A 9923-nucleotide genomic window follows, 5' to 3' on the forward strand; every position below is an offset into this window, starting at 1 on the left:
CAGAGCCTGGCATTCCACGGCGCTGGCCAAGGAAACAGAGACTAAAAGAAGGCCTGAAAGGGGCCCACTCGTGGCAGTGAGGACAACGGTGTGGGTGACCTGAGTGACAGGAAGTGGAAGTCAGGGAGTCACTGGAGAATGCCTCCCAGGGGAGAGGGGAGGAGCCCTACGGAAGGAGTCACACGGGACCCCCATAGCTCCGCTGCAGGAAAAAAGTTTTCCTCCAGAGTGTGTTCAGGTTACCAGACAGGAGTGCAGGAGGGAGGAAAGAAAAAGCAGGACCTGAGGCTCAGCCCCCAGACCCACCCCCACCCTCCAGCCCTGAGAATTATCCAGGCAACAGGCAACAACGGAGCTCTCATCCAGAGGTCTATTGTTCTGAACTTCCTGCCTAGCAACTTGAGCCGGAAGGTGGGGAGTTGGGGCAGGGACCCACAGTCTCGATTCCCTCCTGCTTTTATTCACCCTCTCATTCCTTCATCTATTCATTTGCCTATCAGGCACCAACCTGAAAAGTCTGGGGAGATAGCTTTTAGGGTCCTTTCGCACCAGTTAGGTACACGTGGGAGCCTCCTTTGGCCAAGGCAAAGTGCATCTTGAAGATCTCTATTGCAAAGTGACCATTAGGAGTCCTCGGTCACTGACTCAGTACATTGGTGGCTGGCTCAACACTGGGCACGTGTTGGGAAGGCTCTGGGGGAGCAGGGTCCCTAACGGCCTTCACTATGTGTTGAGGGAGACAGAGAGACACGTAATGCCACTCACTCTAATACTTTAATAATGATACTTACATGGTACGAAAGAGCAGGGGGCAGGGCCTGAGAGAAAGGGCTGAGAACAGGATGCCACCACGAGCCCCAGGGTCCAGCAAGGAGGATGGTGAAAGCTGCAGAGAAGAGCTTCCTCACCTCCACGCTGCCTGAAGTCACTCTTGTCTAGGATGAAAACTTCGGAGTCTCCATTTTCCAGTCCCCTCCCCCTGGCCCCAGTTGCTCAGAAAATTCTCGGGCTCTGCTTCTAAAGGAGATCATCCATAACACAACGGGGTTGGACAAGAACCTTTGAGTCCCCGATACCCCATATTGGCAGATGGCCCCAGGTTAGGCACACACTAACGTGTAGCCCAAGGCACCCTCCCTGCCCCCGGGTGAAGAGAAGTGCTCCTCTGTTGCTTGTGTTACACAGGAGCAGTGAGACTTCCACACCGGTTACAGAAAAGCCAATGGCACAGCACCGGCGGGGTCCTGAAAAGTCATGCGCGAAGCCTACGCCTCTGAGAGGTGCTCTTCGGGTCTCCACCTCATTCAGGGATACGGCCACTGCTTAGGCCTTTCCTAACCTTTTCCACAGTTGTGGATCATGGTATATAAGAAATGGTCATCTGTGTATGGCAGGTTGGGGTGAACAGAAGGGTCAGCCTGAGACCAGATGTGGTCAGGCCTGACTCAGACATTCAGAGGGCTGAGGGGCCCAATACATCACACGGTAACAGCCCATTTTTGGCATGGTGGCTGGGACACTCTGGCTTGGGGACACCAGTCTGTTCTAGGGAGGTGAGGAGCTGAAGGAGGAACAGGATGCAAACAGCTAAAGCACAGCCCTCCCTACAGAGAAGGCTCAGGGATCAAGGGCACCCATCAGGGGAAGTCATAAATACCCCGGTATCTAATACCCCGGTATCTACGCACAGCCAGAGGTTAATCACCCACCATAAAAGCAACCATAGCCCATGGAGAGGCAGGACTGAGGAGGGGTCTCCTCAAAAGTGAGCTGCCCCATGGGGCGTCTGGGTGGCTCAGTTGGTTGGGCGTCCGACTTCAGCTCAGGTCATGATCTCACACTCTGTGAGTTCGAGCCCCGCATCGGGCTCTGTGCTGACAGCTCAGAGCCTGGAGCCCACTTTGGATTCTGTGTCTCCCCCTCTCTGCCCCTCCCCTGCTCATGCTCTGTCTCTCTCTGTCTCAAAAATAAATAAAAACATTAAAAATTCTGTAAACAAAAAAAGTAAGCTGCCCCAGGGGCGCCCGGGTGGTTCAATCCGTTGAGCGTCCAACTCCGGCTCAGGTCATGAACTCACGGATCGTGAGTTCGAGCCACACGTCAGGCTCTGTGCTGACAGCTCAGAGCCTGGAGCCTGCTTTGGATTCTGCTGTGTCTCCTTCTCTCTCTGTTGCTCCCCCACTTTCTCTCTCTCTCTCTCTCTCTCACAAATAAATAAAGATTAAAAAAAATTTTTTTAAGTGAGCTGCCCCAATGCCAGCCTTGCCCACCCCTGTCCCTACCCTCGGGGTTAAAAGGAAGTAACAAACAAGGAGTCACACACCCTGAGTCTCAGTTTCCTCCTCTGATATTAGGAGTTGGTCTAAACAGCCTCGGATATTTCTGACTTACTCAAGAACATCACGTTTTATGATTCCATATGTCACTCAAGGGTTCCAAGCAATTTGGCCTCATCTAAAAACAATGAGGGTTTTCTCTGAAGGATGGAGGCTACTGATGATAAACAGGGGTTTTCTGAGCAACTGCTGGGTTCTCCCTGGGCTGGACTCCTGCCCTCAGGACACACAGGAGGCAGGTGCTCTGCCAGAACAAACAATCCCTCACATGTCCACCCCCACCTATGCACACACAACCCCAATCTATACCCCACATCCCCTGTCCCCACGTACACATACCTTTACAGCTAGTCACATCAGCCTCACCCCACAGGCTCGCGCACACACACACACACACACACATACACCACACATCGCCCTGCCTCACGTGAGCGTGTGCCCGCCCCCTCACCTTGCCCACCCCTCACAGCCACATACACACCACTCTCCAATGTACACCACACACACACCCATGGACAAGGGGCCATATCATCCACACCCCAGCACGCAGATACGCATTGCTCACGACTCTTGCTTGCAAGCGACTGAGATCCAACTCAAAGGGGCTTCAGGGTCAGAGATCACTTATTTGCTCACCCAATTGGGAGGATCAGGGGTGCATCTGACTTTTGGGATAGCCGGATGAGGGGCTCAGTGATGGCATCAGAAAGTGTCTCTCTCTACTTCTCTTATTTTCCTCTGTGTCACCTTCCTTCCCCGGGGCAGACCGGCTCTAGGCTGCGGCTGGAATGACCACCCCATCCTCCCAGCCTAAGTGGCAAGGCCGACTCTCCTTGGGCTGTCTTGGATCACATGCTCATCCTGGAACCCACCAGGGCTGTACAAGACTGTAAACCTTGATAAAACCAGATCGCACACATGGCCAGAGCCTGGAGAGGGGTGGTCCGCCCCACCCAAACTACGGGAAAGTGGTAGTTTGGTGATCCGCCAAAAAAGGAGGATGAGATATAGTGCAGATAACAACAACAGATGTTCACTACCTACACTAATCCAAATGTACACAAAGGAAGGCATGGAAATCTAGAGGGCTGCAGGGGTGTAAAGATATCGGCGTACACACTGAGCCCTTGTGCAAATATAAATTCTGCCTGGCCAAAGTCTACCTTTTGTACCTTTTCAATGAAATATTGATTTCAAATACATGAGTGATCCAAACATACGCTGTTAGGACTTCGAAGAAGGCGAAGCACTGTTTCAAATGGTTTGGGGCTTGATTGAGTTGAGTTTACAAAAGAAGAATTTGGATGGAAAGATCCAGAAATGCGAGGAGTCATTAGACGGGAACAGGAATCCTCTGGAATGGAGCAGAAAAACTAGGTAGTGAGGAGGTGGGGGGACTGAGGGTTTCAAAGTCCAGACGAGAGCTCATCCTGTAGGTCACAGAGGCAGTGAAGGTGTGGGGCAGGAGGGCAACATGGTTAGAGCAGTGTTTTAGGGAGATTAAGTGAGTTGAGATGTGTAGGTTAGGTGGTAGAGGCAAAACTGGAGGCAGGAGACTAGACGGAGGCTACTGCAGAACATAAGTGGGGAGCCCTGTGGTGGGGTGGGAGCAGTGAGGCGGGAAGGCAGGGATGGAATCGAGCTTACGGTAAGAAGAAAGAACCAACAGGATATGGCAGTTGATTGCAGGGCTGGGTCCAAGGTGAAGGGAAGCAAGATGGTGGCTCAGATGTACTTCTGGTAGCTCCCCGCTCAACCCTAGCACCCACCTTCTGCTCCAGCCAGATTGGTACACGCATTTGCCAGAGCGGCTGCTGGGCCCACCCCTGCCATCGCGTTTGTCCCACCGGCGCCAGACCAGAGCTCCTTGCAGACAGGTCGGGGTCCTCTAGTGTCCAAGTCTGGTTCCTATCTCTGTGCCGGCCTCTGCCTGGCAGGGCACTGGCCCGGAGTGGATGTTGCAGAGTGAGTGTGCAGACCCTCCCCTGAACAGTTTACACTTGCCTCCTTCCTTTTGTTCATCACACGTGCACGCAAGTGCACGCCTTCACTCCAGCAACAGCATGATGAGGCCACCACGGAACTTCTGTGGTCCTAGGGTGCCTGGGTGGCTCAGTTGGTTAAGCGTCCAATTTCGGCTCAGGTCATGATCTCACAATTCGTGAGTTCGAGCCCCGCGTCGGGCTCTGGGCTGACGGCTCAGAGCCTGGAGCCTGCTTCCGATTCTGTGTCTCCCTCTCTCTCTGCCCCTCCCCTGCTCATGCTCTGTCTCTCTCTGTCTCAAAAATAAATAAAACATTAAAAAAAAATTTTTTTTAAAGAACTGGGATCTGAATCCCGTGGATTCCTCACTGCTGGGATTGTCCCCGTGCACATGCTACTGCCCCACAGCCAGGTGTGACGGAAAGCCACAGGATGGTGAATGCAATCAAAAGAATTTTGGAGCCACTTCCTAAGTGTGTGGAGCTGGGCGAGTTACTTAATCTATGTCTCTGACGTTCCTTTTCCTCGGCTGAAAATGCAGATACAGACAACTACCCAAGAGGGCTGATGTGAACATGAGATAAAGGAACGTTTCCCCAACAGTTGCAGGTTTCCAGTCAATGTCAGCCTGATTTCCACCGCCTCTCTTTTTCGCGTCCCCCTGGCTTTCCTAAAGCCTCCCTCCATGCAGCTTCCCCACCCCTTCTCCCCCTTCAGCACCACCCCCGTGGAACTTGAACAGCCACCTGCTTGGACACATTGGCCTTGTAAGAATTAAAGTCCCAAAAATGAACAAATCAGGAAACTATAGATGCTGGTGAGGATGTGGAGAAACGGGAACCCTCTTGCACTGTTGGTGGGAATGCAAATTGGTGCAGCCACTCTAGAAAACAGTGTGGAGGTGCCTCAAAACATTAAAAATAGACCTACCCTATGACCCAGCAGTAGCACTGCTAGGAATCTACCCAAGGGATACAGGAGTGCTGATGCATAGGGGCACTTGTACCCCAATGTTTATAGCAGCACTCTCAACAATTGCCAAATTGTGGAAAGAGCCTAAATGTCCATCAACTGATGAATGGATAAAGAAGATGTGGTTTATATACACAGTGGAATACTACTTGGCAATGAGAAAGAATGAAATATGGCCTTTTGCAGCAATGTGGATGGAACTGGAGGGTATTATGCTAAGTGAAATAAGTCAGTCAGCGAAAGACCTATCATATGTTTTCACTCATATGTGGATCTTGGGAAACTTAGCAGAAGACCATGGAGGAGGGGAAGGGGAGGGAAAAAGTTACAGAGAGGGAGGGAGGCAAACCATAAGAGACTCTTAAGGACTGAGAATAAACTGAGGGTGGATGGGGGGGTGGGGGAGAGGGGAAAATGGGTGATGGGCAGGGAGGAGGGCACTTGTTGGGATGAGCACTGGGTGTTGTATGGAAACCAATTTGACAATAAATTATATTTAAAAAAAAAATTGAAGTCCCAGTATTCCCTCTTGCAGGGTGGAACAGTATCTCGTGCATCGTTGTGTCCTCCAAAGTGCTTGCCCAGCCCACGGTAGGTGCCCAGGTGGGTTCGAGCTGGCTCACAAGGGCTGAGGGAGGTGGCAATTGGGGCTGTAAGGAGGACTCTAGGGGAGAGTAATAAAGGGATAGCATGCAAAAATCTGCCACCATGCAAAACACAAGCTTGCAAATCCAATTCCTAGGGAGCTGGCCATGCAAACTGAGCCCTGCCACCCTCTTGTCATCCCCAGCTCTCAGCCCAGGGCCCCTTTCCCTGCCAGCAATGGTAGTGGTGGTGGTGGTTGTCGAAACAGTGGGGATAATGGTGGCAGCCCTCATTTATTGGGTTCCCACTAATATCAAAGTGTCGGATCTCGGGGCACCTGGGTGGCTCCATCAGTTAAGCCTCTGACTTCGGCTTGGTTCATGATCTTGCAGTTTGTGAGTTCGAGCCTCGCATTGGGCTCTGTGCTGATGGCTTGGAGCCTGGAGCCTGCTTCGGATTCTGTGTCTCCCTCTCTCTGCTCCTCCCCTGCTCATTCTCTCTCTCTCTCTCTCTCTCTCTCTCTCTCAAAGGTAGATAAACATAAAAAAAATTTTTTTTAAGTGTCAGATCTCTTGCATATATCATTTGTATGAGGAAGGTACCATTAACCATATTTTACAGATCAGGAAACTAAAAGCCCTTCAAGACTTGACCTCAAGTCTGGACTAAGTCCAAAGCCTGCACATGCTCTTTCCAGCGACGCTTTCTTACAAAGTCAGTATCCTGGTGTCTCCACCAAGGGAAGCGGTAATGTGGATAATCCAGAAGAAATTGTCCAAAGACGGTTTTCTTATTTGAGTTAGTAACTTGAAAATATATCTATTACATTTATTCAATTAGTATATGGCAAACATCTAAATTAGACCTCCTACTTTAGGGATTCTGACAGACTTAGGGGACCTCTCCCACCAAGAGGAAAAAGCTCCATACAGGCAGGGACCTTGACTGTCTCATTAATGACCATAATGGCAGCATTAGAAATGCCAGGGCACCTGGGTGGCTCAGTAGGTTAAGCATCCAAATCTTTTTAAAAATTTTTTAAAAATGTTTTATTTATTCTTGAGAGAGAGAGAGAGAGAGAGAGAGAGAGAGCATGAGTGGGGGAGGGGAGGAGCGAGAAAAGGACACAGAATCGGAAGCAGGCTCCAGGCTCCCAGCTGTCAGCACAGAGGCTGATGCGGGGCTCAAACTCACAAACCGCGAGATCATGACCGTGCCGAAGTCGGACGCTCAACCAACTGAGCCACCCAGGTGCCCCAAGCACCCAGCTTGATCTCAGCTCAGGTCATGATCTCACGGTTTGTGAGTTTGAGCCCATGGGAGCCTGCGCTGACAGCGAGGAACCTGCTTGGAATTCTCTCTCCTTCTCTCTCTGCCCCTACCCTACTCATTCTCTCTCTCTCTCTCTCTCTCTCTCTCTCTCTCTCTCTCTTCTCTCAAAATAAATAAATAAACTTAAAAAATAATAAAATTTTGGGAAATGCCTTGCAGGCATGCCACCAATAATAGGATGAATGAATTTACAAATCAGTAGCTCGAGTCAAGGAAGGGCCTGCTATCTATCACTCAGAAACCAACCTACCTCCCAGATCCCCTGGGCTCTAAGGGCTAAGACAACCCCAAAGCAGGACACAGTGACTCACTCATAGGTCTTCTGGTAAGCCTGCTGACCTGAAAGGTGGGAATGGACTCAGAAGGAGGGCCATTGGTGTGGCCCGCCAGTTTAGCCTCAGGGAAGTGTTAGGCAGGCTCCCATGGCAACACAGTTTGGTGTGTGTTTATGTGTTCCCAACAGAATTCCAGGCTAAGGCCATCTATTCCCCAAGGCCAGGGGCTGCCTCATCTCCTTCCTTGACTCCTCAGGTTTCCCAGGTGATCGCCTCTGGAAACTAAGAGAAGCCTGAGCAGCAGAAGCAGCCTTCAGAACATAGAAAGCAGAGGAGAGTCTCAAAAAATTAAAAATAGAACTACCCTATGACCCAGCAATTGCACTACTAAGTATTTATCCAAGGGATACAGGTGTGCTGTTTCGAAGAGACACATGCACCCCCATGTTTATAGCAGCACTATCGACAATCGCCAAAGTGTGGAAAGAGCCCAAATGTCCACTGATGGATGAATGGATAAAGAAGATGTGATACACACACACACACACACAATGGAGTATTACTCGGCAATCAAAAAGAATGAAATCTTGCCATTTGCAACTACGTGGATGGAACTGGAGGGTATTATGCTAAGTGAAATTAGTCAGTCAGAGAAAGACAAAAATCTTATGACTTCACTCATACGAGGACTTTAAGAGACAAAACAGATGAACATAAGGGAAGGGAAACAAAAATAATATAAAAACATGGAGGGGGATAAAACATAAGAGATTCTTAAAAATGGAGAACAAACAGAGGGTTACCGGAAGGGTTGTGGGAGGGGGGATGGGCTAAATGGGTCAGGGGCACTAAGGAATCTACTCCTGAAATCACTGTTGCACCATATGCTAACTAATTTGGATGTAAATTAAAAAAGAAATAAATTATTAATAAGAAAAAATAGATAAAATATATACTGTTTGTGCAAGACTTAAAAAAAAAAAAAAAGGCAGAGGAGAGAGGCCTACCCAAGGAGAGGGCCGTTTCCCCTCCCAGATTTGGGCTTCTGTCTCAGAAGTGTCCAGCTACAGGAGTCAAACTCGTGGGTCCATGGCTCCCATGGCTCCCACATCCAGCCACACTGACCCTCCACCTCCAGCCGCCCCTTCCCACCCATGACCTGACCCTATTCCACGTGGCACCCGGCACCTACACAAACCCTCTCTCTACCCGCACAGGTCACCAGACCAGGGACCCTCCTTCTCTCTCTCTCTGTCCCTCCAGTCTGGTTCTACCCTAAGCACCTCCTTCAGGAAGCCCTCCCAGACATTCCTTCCCAGGCTTCTCCCCACCAGCCCTCCAAGCCTGATTAGACACCCTCAGCTCTGACCTGGTCTCCCAGACTCGGGCGCGGGTTCAGCCACTCCCAATGGCCTAGGAGTTCCCCTAAAACAGTAGTGACTACATTTCATCCTTACAGAAACTATGAAACAAGTGCTATCTCCATTTCAGAGCTGAGGAAACAGCCTAGAGGTCAAGAAAAGCTTGTGTTGCCCAGTAGCCAATGGGAAAGGCAGAACTGGACCCTCTCTGCCCCCAGAGCCTTGTCTCGCCTTCCTGCCTTACACCTCCCTCTCTCCCTGTCGCTCCAAGATAGTGCCAGATGCCAGGGCACTCCCCATACCATAGACCTTTTATAACCCCATTCAGGCCTCACAATTAAGCCTATAGGAAAGTACAAATAGCCTCATTTTACATCTGAAGATACGGAAGCTCTGAAACTTTTGAAACATTTCCTAAGGTCACAAAACACTTAAGCGCCAGGCTCAGAATTCCACCCAACCCTTCTGGCTCTAAAACCCAAAGTTAGCTTTCCCAAGCTCTTAGGTCTAGCCAGAGACAGGCGGAGGGAGGCAGGAGATAGCAGCGTCGTCTGCAAGCCAGCAGAGAAAGCCAGCACTTCTGATAAAGGAAGATGCCTTCCAGAAGGCCTCCAGACGCTCCCTTGTTGATCTGGGGAGACCCAGGAATCCCAGAACAGCTGAGCGCCCGCTGGCGTAGCTGGCATAACTGACCTCTGGCTCTCCACCCTCCCTCCTTATCCTGCCAGCTGACATGCCCTCAGGCCCTTTCACATCCGCGAATTCCTACCACCACTAAGTGCTCTTGGATTTGGGATTAAGATGAAATGGAATGAAAATTAATTTCCATTTTGAGAATTGTTTTATTCTTTTAATATTCATGTGTTTTGGGAGAGAGAGCGAACAAGAGAGAACAAGCGCGGGAGGGGCGGAGAGAGAGAGAAAGGGAGAGAGAGAATCCCAAGCAGGCTCCACGCCCAGAGCAGAGCCCAATGCGGGGCTTGATCCCACGAACGGTGAGATCATGACTGGAGCCAAAATCCAGAGTGGGACGCTTAGCCAGTTGAGCCATCCAGGCGCCCCTTGAGAATTGTCTTAAA

The sequence above is a fragment of the Acinonyx jubatus genome, chromosome B4 (assembly GCF_027475565.1).
Source record: "Acinonyx jubatus isolate Ajub_Pintada_27869175 chromosome B4, VMU_Ajub_asm_v1.0, whole genome shotgun sequence".
Classification (NCBI taxonomy): Eukaryota; Metazoa; Chordata; class Mammalia; order Carnivora; family Felidae; genus Acinonyx; species Acinonyx jubatus.